Below are 6,977 nucleotides of genomic sequence, written 5' to 3'. Positions count from 1 at the left end.
TCCCTCTTTATCCAGAGTTCTGGGGGGTAAGTGTGATTTGTCACAAATCCTTGGAATGAACTGCACCTTTGTAATGAAGATGACAATTAACATGTCTATCCATTCACTACTAGGATGCATTGTCCTAATTTGCAAAATCATTCAATCAGCAGCACTTGATGAAATAAACTGCTTGTTTTTAAACCTTTGCTCATCTATTTGGCCACATAAGCAATTGTCACATTGGCAAAAGATGTCTGAAATCCCTAGAATGCATATTATTCATGTTCCAACTCTACCAGTCTTTGAAAGTCTTGCTGTTTCAAACAAGGAGTGATATAACACAGAGATATCGATGTGATCTACTGATTACTTATTGTATCTAGTAATTGGAACCTTGTATTCATAAATGTGTACACATAGAAACATTCTTTCCTTTTATACATTTTTTTTTCTAGCCTCAGAAAGGTAAAATACCTCCCTAAGGATACACAGCTATAGTTTGTACTGGAACTTACTTAAAGCTTACAGCAATGTTGTTAGACTCTAGAATTTTTATTACTATGCTAGATAGCCTCTGAGGAGTGATAAATACCATACAGCAATCAGGGTGATGTTAAATATTTATGTATGATGTTGATGTGAGTTATTTTTATATTATTCAAAATAGTGAAAAATTGGAAACAGCATAAATGCCCAACTTGTGAAAAATGGCTATATAATTTATGGTACAAGGGATTATTATTAAAGGCATGTTGTCAAAAAACAAAGTCATGTGAAGATACAGTATAATTCAGAGGGTAGTCAACAGAGAATTGGTCTATTTTTAAGAAAATATATAATGTATTAAGCAGAAATATGAAAAAACAACTAATTAGATAAATAGAACAGGGCCCAGTGCAGTAGCCTAGTGGCTAAAATCCTTGCCTTACATCCGTTGGGATCCCATAAGGGTGCTGGTTTGTATCCTGGCTGGCCCACTTCCTATACAGTTCCCTATCTGTGGCCTAGGAAATCAGTAGAGAATGGTCCAAAGCTTTGGGACCCTGCACCTGTGTGGGAGACCCAGAAGAAGCTCCTGGCTCCTGGCTTTGGATTGGCTCAGCTCCAGTCATTGTGGTTACCTGGGAAGTCAGCCATTGGATGGAAGACATTTCTCTCTGTTGTACCTCCTTCTCTCATAAAATCTGACTTTCCAATAAAAACAAATCTTAAAAAAAGAAGAAAATATGACAAAACATTATTGAGATGATCTGGATTTGGGATAAGGAGTTATTTTATTTTTTTCCTTTTTACTTAATTGCATTTTAATTAAATAATTTTAAAATGTACCAAGCTGATACCAACATGATACCAAGCTGGTATTATGGCTCCATTAGCTAATCCTTCCCCTTCAAGTGCCAGCATCACTTATAGGCACTGGCTCATGTCCTGGCTGCTCCTCTTCCCTTCTAACTCCCTACACGCAGCCTGGAAAAGCAGTTGAGAATGGCCCAAAGTCTTGGGACCTTATACCCATCTGGGAGACCCAGAAGAAGCTCCTGGCTCCTGGGTTCAGATTGGTTCAGCTCCAGTTATTGTGGTTCATTAGGGGAGTGAGTTAGAGGATGGAAAATCTTTCCTTCTCTCTGTAAAATCTGACTTTCCAATAAAAGTAAAATAAATCTTTTTAAGAAATGTACAACATGATGCCATGATAGAAATGTTGAAATGATTAACACATATCCATCATCACCCAAAATTACTTTTTCAGAACATCTAAAATCTTTTCTCCTAGCAAAATTTCAGGTTACAATATGTATTACAAATTATCATCTTCCTGCTGTACTTTAGACAGCTATACTTATTTATCTTACATGATTGCAAATTTATAAACTGCAACCTGTATCTTCCATTTCCTCTTCCTCCAATGTCCTTGGTAACCACCCCTCTACTCATTCTGTTACCGTGTCTTTTATTTTTAGCTATCATATACGATAGAAACCATAGAGTTTATCTTCAGCTGCCCTGCTTTTTTTTTTTTTTAATATCCCATTTAGCATGATGCTCTCTAGTTCAGCCACAAATGTCAGGATCTCCTGAACTTTTTTTTAAAGCTAAATGTTTTCTAATTATATATCCTCCTGATCAATTCTTCAATGGTATCTGTATCTATTTTTTAACAGTTATTTATAATTTTTATTGTAAAGTCAGATATACAGCGAGAAGGAGAAACAGAAAGATCTTTTATCTGCTGGCTTATTCCCCAGGTGGCTTCAATGACTGGAGCCAAGCTGATCTGAAGCCAAGAGCCAGGAGCTTCTTCTGGGTCTCCCACATGGGTACAGGGTCCCATGGCTTTTGGCCATCCTCTACTGATTTCCCCGATTTCCCAGGTCACAGACAGGGAGCTGGATGGGAAGTGGACAGCCAGGACAGGAAGCTGCACCCTATGAGCCCTGGTGAAGCAAAGTGAGGAATTAACCACTAGGCTTTTGTGTGGAGTCTCATTTTTGCACCTTGGTTATAGAAGGTAACTCTGTAATGAACTTGGGAAGATAGTTACTTTTAGAGATGCTCATTTCCTTTGACTATGAAGCAATGCTAGTGGATATGCCTCTTGGGAAGTGTACTAGGGTTCCTTTTGTCTATACTCTGCTATCTTTTGTCTTTAGTGATAACCATTCCAACAGGTATTAGGTGATACTCTTGAGGTTTTGATTTGCAGTCCTGTGGTGGTTACTGATGTTGCACGTTTTTGTTTTCATATACCTATTGGGTATTTGTATATATTCTTTGCAAAAACATTTATTTGGGATTTATGTTAATTTGTTTTGCTGCTTTTGAGTTGTTTTAAGTCCTAATGTACATTGGTTATTAACTCCATGTTAAGGTACACTTCAAAAAATATTTTCTCATATTCTGTAGGCATTCTCTTCACTGATTAAGCTGTATTTCTTTTACTGGGGTCACAATGAAAACAAATCATTTCCAACAAATACAATAAATTTTTTCTACATTTTATTCTCCTAGTTTACAGATTAAGGTATTATTTATAAGATTTTGATGCATTAAACATTATTTATTTGTAAGAGAAACACAAAGAGAGAGAGGGGTAGAGAGAAGAGGAGGAGAGAGCAGAGAAGAGAAGGGAAAAGAAGGGGTGGGAAGATGAGAGGAGCTAGTTCATTTCTGAAATGCCCCTTACAAACTGAGGCAGGGCCAGCCTGAAACCTAGATTTTCCCTGCGGGTGGTAGTGACCCCATTACTTCAGTAATCAATCACCTGCTATCTATCAGAGTATTTATTAGCAGGAAGCTAGATCTGAATCAGAGTCAGGACTTGAATCTGGAGATTTTGATAGAGGAATACAAGTATCCCAAGAGATGATGGAACAGCTGCACCACATATTCACTCCTTTTTATGCATTTTGAGTCGACTTTTGTACATGATGTGCGATGTAGGTCTAACTTAATTCTATAATTCTTCTACATATGGATATCTAATTGTCCCAACATCATTTATATAAGACTCTTTGCTTTCCTCTTTCTGTATTGTCAGTGCCTTGTTCAAAGATCAGCTGACTGTATATCCATGAGTTTATTTCTGGAAATTTATTTTCTCAAAATTATTTATATTATATAGGATCATTTGTGGTTTTATACAAATTAGATTTTTTTTCTGTTTCTGTAAAAAAGATACAATTGGAAATATGATAAGGATCGCATTACTGTATAGATCGCTTTATACAATATAGATATGCAACTTCATGTCTTACAGAAAAAAAAATAAATTAAGTGGAAAGTCAGCATATGAAAAGATAAAGAAGATCATGTCAGAGTCACTATTATGGCATAGCAGGTATAGCCTGATTCTAGCATCCAATATGTTTGCCAGTTCAAATCCTGGCTACTTCACTTCAAATCCAGCTCCCTGTGGATAGCTTGGGAAAAGTCATGGAGAATGGTCCAAGTCTTTGGTCCCGTGCCACCCACATGGGAGATGCAGATGAAACTCCTGGCTTCTGGCTTCTGCAGCCATCTGGGGAGTGAAACAGAGATCTTTGAATCATCCTCTCTCTGTGTAACTCTGACTTTCAAGCAAGTACATAAATCTTTTTTTAATATCACATCAGAAGCAAATAAAACAAAGATTAGGAAAGCAATAGAAAAGATCAATGAGACTAAGACTTTTTTGCAAAGATCTACTAAATTGACTAGCCTTTAAGAAAAAGAAAGTAGTTTCAGGTAAAATTGTAAGTGGAAGAGGACAAACTAGAATGGCTTTCCTAAGAAAATAAAAAAAGATTGTAACAGAATATTACGAACGACCATATGCCAGAAGATCAAATTACTTCAAAGAAATGAATAAATTCCTAGAAATCTACAATCTTTGAGTACAGGATCATGTAGAAACAGAAATATTTGAACAAAAAAGGAGACTGAGTCTGTAGTAAAAATCTTCCTGTAAAAAAAAAAAAAAGCTGGGTACCATTGGTTTTACAGGTAAATTTTTAAAACATTTACAGGGTTGATGTCAATCATCCTAATCTTTCTCAACACACCAAAGAAATCAGTATACAAGAAAGAAACTTAAGCTGCAATGTCCTTGATAAGCATAGCTGCAAATACTCTCAATAAAATACTGACTTTTTTCCTCTCTTCCTTTGGTAGAGTGGAGGTACTGCCTGTCTTGTCGGTCTTGTTTACTAAGGTATGGATCTATGAGTGTGGTTGGCCCATAGCCATTGATCACTGAAAATCTGTGAAATGAATGGGTAAACTCCAAGGGAGGAGTGGGCATTTGGTCTAGTGGTTAAAATTCCAGGGAAAGAGTGTAGGTTTGGTTTAGTGATTAAGATGCTAATTAGGAAGTCTATAATCCATAATGGAGTGCCTGCGTTTGGGTCCCAGCTCTGGTTCCCGATTCAAGCTTCCTGCCATTGCATGCCCTGGGAGATAGTGCATAGTGACTGATGTAACTGACTTCTTCCAACGCACATGAGAAGCATGGATTGAGTTCTTAGCTCCTGGCTTCAGACTGGTCCAATCATTGAGAAGATATTTGGGGAGTAAAACAATTGATGGATTTTTTTTTCTCTCTCTCTCCCCCAACCACCATCTCCTCTTTCTAACTCTCAAATGAGTAATTTTTTTGAAACTCCAAGGAAGACAGCAATTCATAATTTGGGGGGCAAGAGCCAAGGGAGAACCACCTATTCATTATTCATAGTACCCATAAGATTATCTTGAATATTTGGTGGACACAAAAAAGAGCTTTCAAATTTAGCCCTTGATAATATTATTTGCTGTAAGCTTACTTAAAATGAATTTTTTTAAAAAAAATTAGAATATAGCCTTTATCTGAATTGATTTAACATTTGTGGTTGTCTCTTTGTGGGCAAAATGGAAGTTCAAGAGATGAAACAATTGCAATTGTGCTGAGATTAATTTGAATTCCAGATGCTGGTTAGCAAGAGTCTTGAGAAATTAACCTAGTTAGAGCCAATGTGCAGGTTAGGATGTATTTATTTGGGAATGCAATGGGGCTCAATCTAGGATTTTCTCTGTTTATGAATTTTTTTTCTTGTGCCAGAAAATGATTCCTGCCATGACAGCAGTTTCAAAAACTAATGGGATAACTGAAGCAGACTGAAAAAGTATTAATTCTTGGCTAGAAAATAGAACTTTTGGATAAAGAGCGAAATGATAAATTTAATGGTGTCTGGAAAGTATGATATAAACAAGCCAGCCATATGTTCTTCATGAAAATTAGAAAATGCAAGATTTATAAAATGGATTTACCAAGTGTTTCATCCATGACAGAAACTGATCATCAAGTGAGAATTAGACAATCTACATGTAATTTTTTGGTTATATGAAAGTAACTTATAATAAAAATGAAATTATTATGATGGTTTTCATAAATTTCTCAAAAATTTCTCTTGTGAGTTAAAAATTATATTGATATTTAATGAGCTAACAGGGAGTTTGGACCTTACAAATACAAGATGGAATTTAACCTACAAAAAAAGGAATTAGGATATAAACCATGTTAGAATTTAAAGTTGGAGGATTTTCTGTTCCTGATGTTAAGGTATCCACCTCTTTGCTCTTTCCTCAAAACTCCCTGTCACGTTTTATCTTCATCAGTGTGTACTGTTGATTCTCTCTCTTCAGTTCTCCTGTCAGCCATTTTCTTCAGGAACTGCTTTACCATGAACAAGAATGCTGAAGTGTAATATTCTCTCTGAAAGTTCAGAAAATGACATAGACAATATGTGATTATTAACTTGCACAATGTAACCAGTTTTATGGTTACACTTTGCATATTTTATGGACAGAATCTGTTTTACTTAATTATCATCAGACTAATTTACTCTGGATCAATGGGATGGCTGATAATAATTATAAGATAGTTGTGTAGACATGGCCAGTTCTAGGGGTAAAACCATTTACACTTCTTTTTTTTTTAAGATTTATTTATTTTTATTGCAAAGTCAGATATACAGAGAGGAGGAGAGACAGGATGGAAGCTCTTCCATCATCTGATTCATTCCCCAAGTAGCCACAAAGGCCGAAGTTGAGCTGATCTGAAGCCAGGATCCTGGAACTTCTTCTGGGATTCCCACATGGGTGCAAGGTACCAAGGCTTTGAGATGTTTCTATTGCTTTCCTAGGCCACAAGCAGGGAACTGGATGGGAAGTGGGGTAGCTGGGATGAGAACTGGCGCCCATATGGGATCCTGGTGCATGCAAGGTAAGGACGTTAGCCACGTGGCAGGCCCCAAATCATTTACTCTTAAATAAACAGTAGCAGCATAAACTTTTGCTGTATTAACAGGAGTGCCTCACATTTCTGATATTTCTTTGCAACTCTTGCTCTTCCCCTTCCATTCAGTCCATGATACGCTGCTGGTTAATATGGATTCAATGTCAGTCTGGAACAGTGCTTTCTCTGACCACATTGGATCAATTGCTAATGACTTTGAGAACAAGAGTAGGAGTCTTAATTTTTT

This window comes from Ochotona curzoniae, unplaced genomic scaffold (assembly GCF_017591425.1).
Source record: "Ochotona curzoniae isolate NIBS_2020 unplaced genomic scaffold, NIBS_Ocur_1.0 scaffold_4683, whole genome shotgun sequence".
In the NCBI taxonomy this organism is placed as follows: Eukaryota; Metazoa; Chordata; class Mammalia; order Lagomorpha; family Ochotonidae; genus Ochotona; species Ochotona curzoniae.
This window is presented reverse-complemented; position numbering follows the sequence as displayed.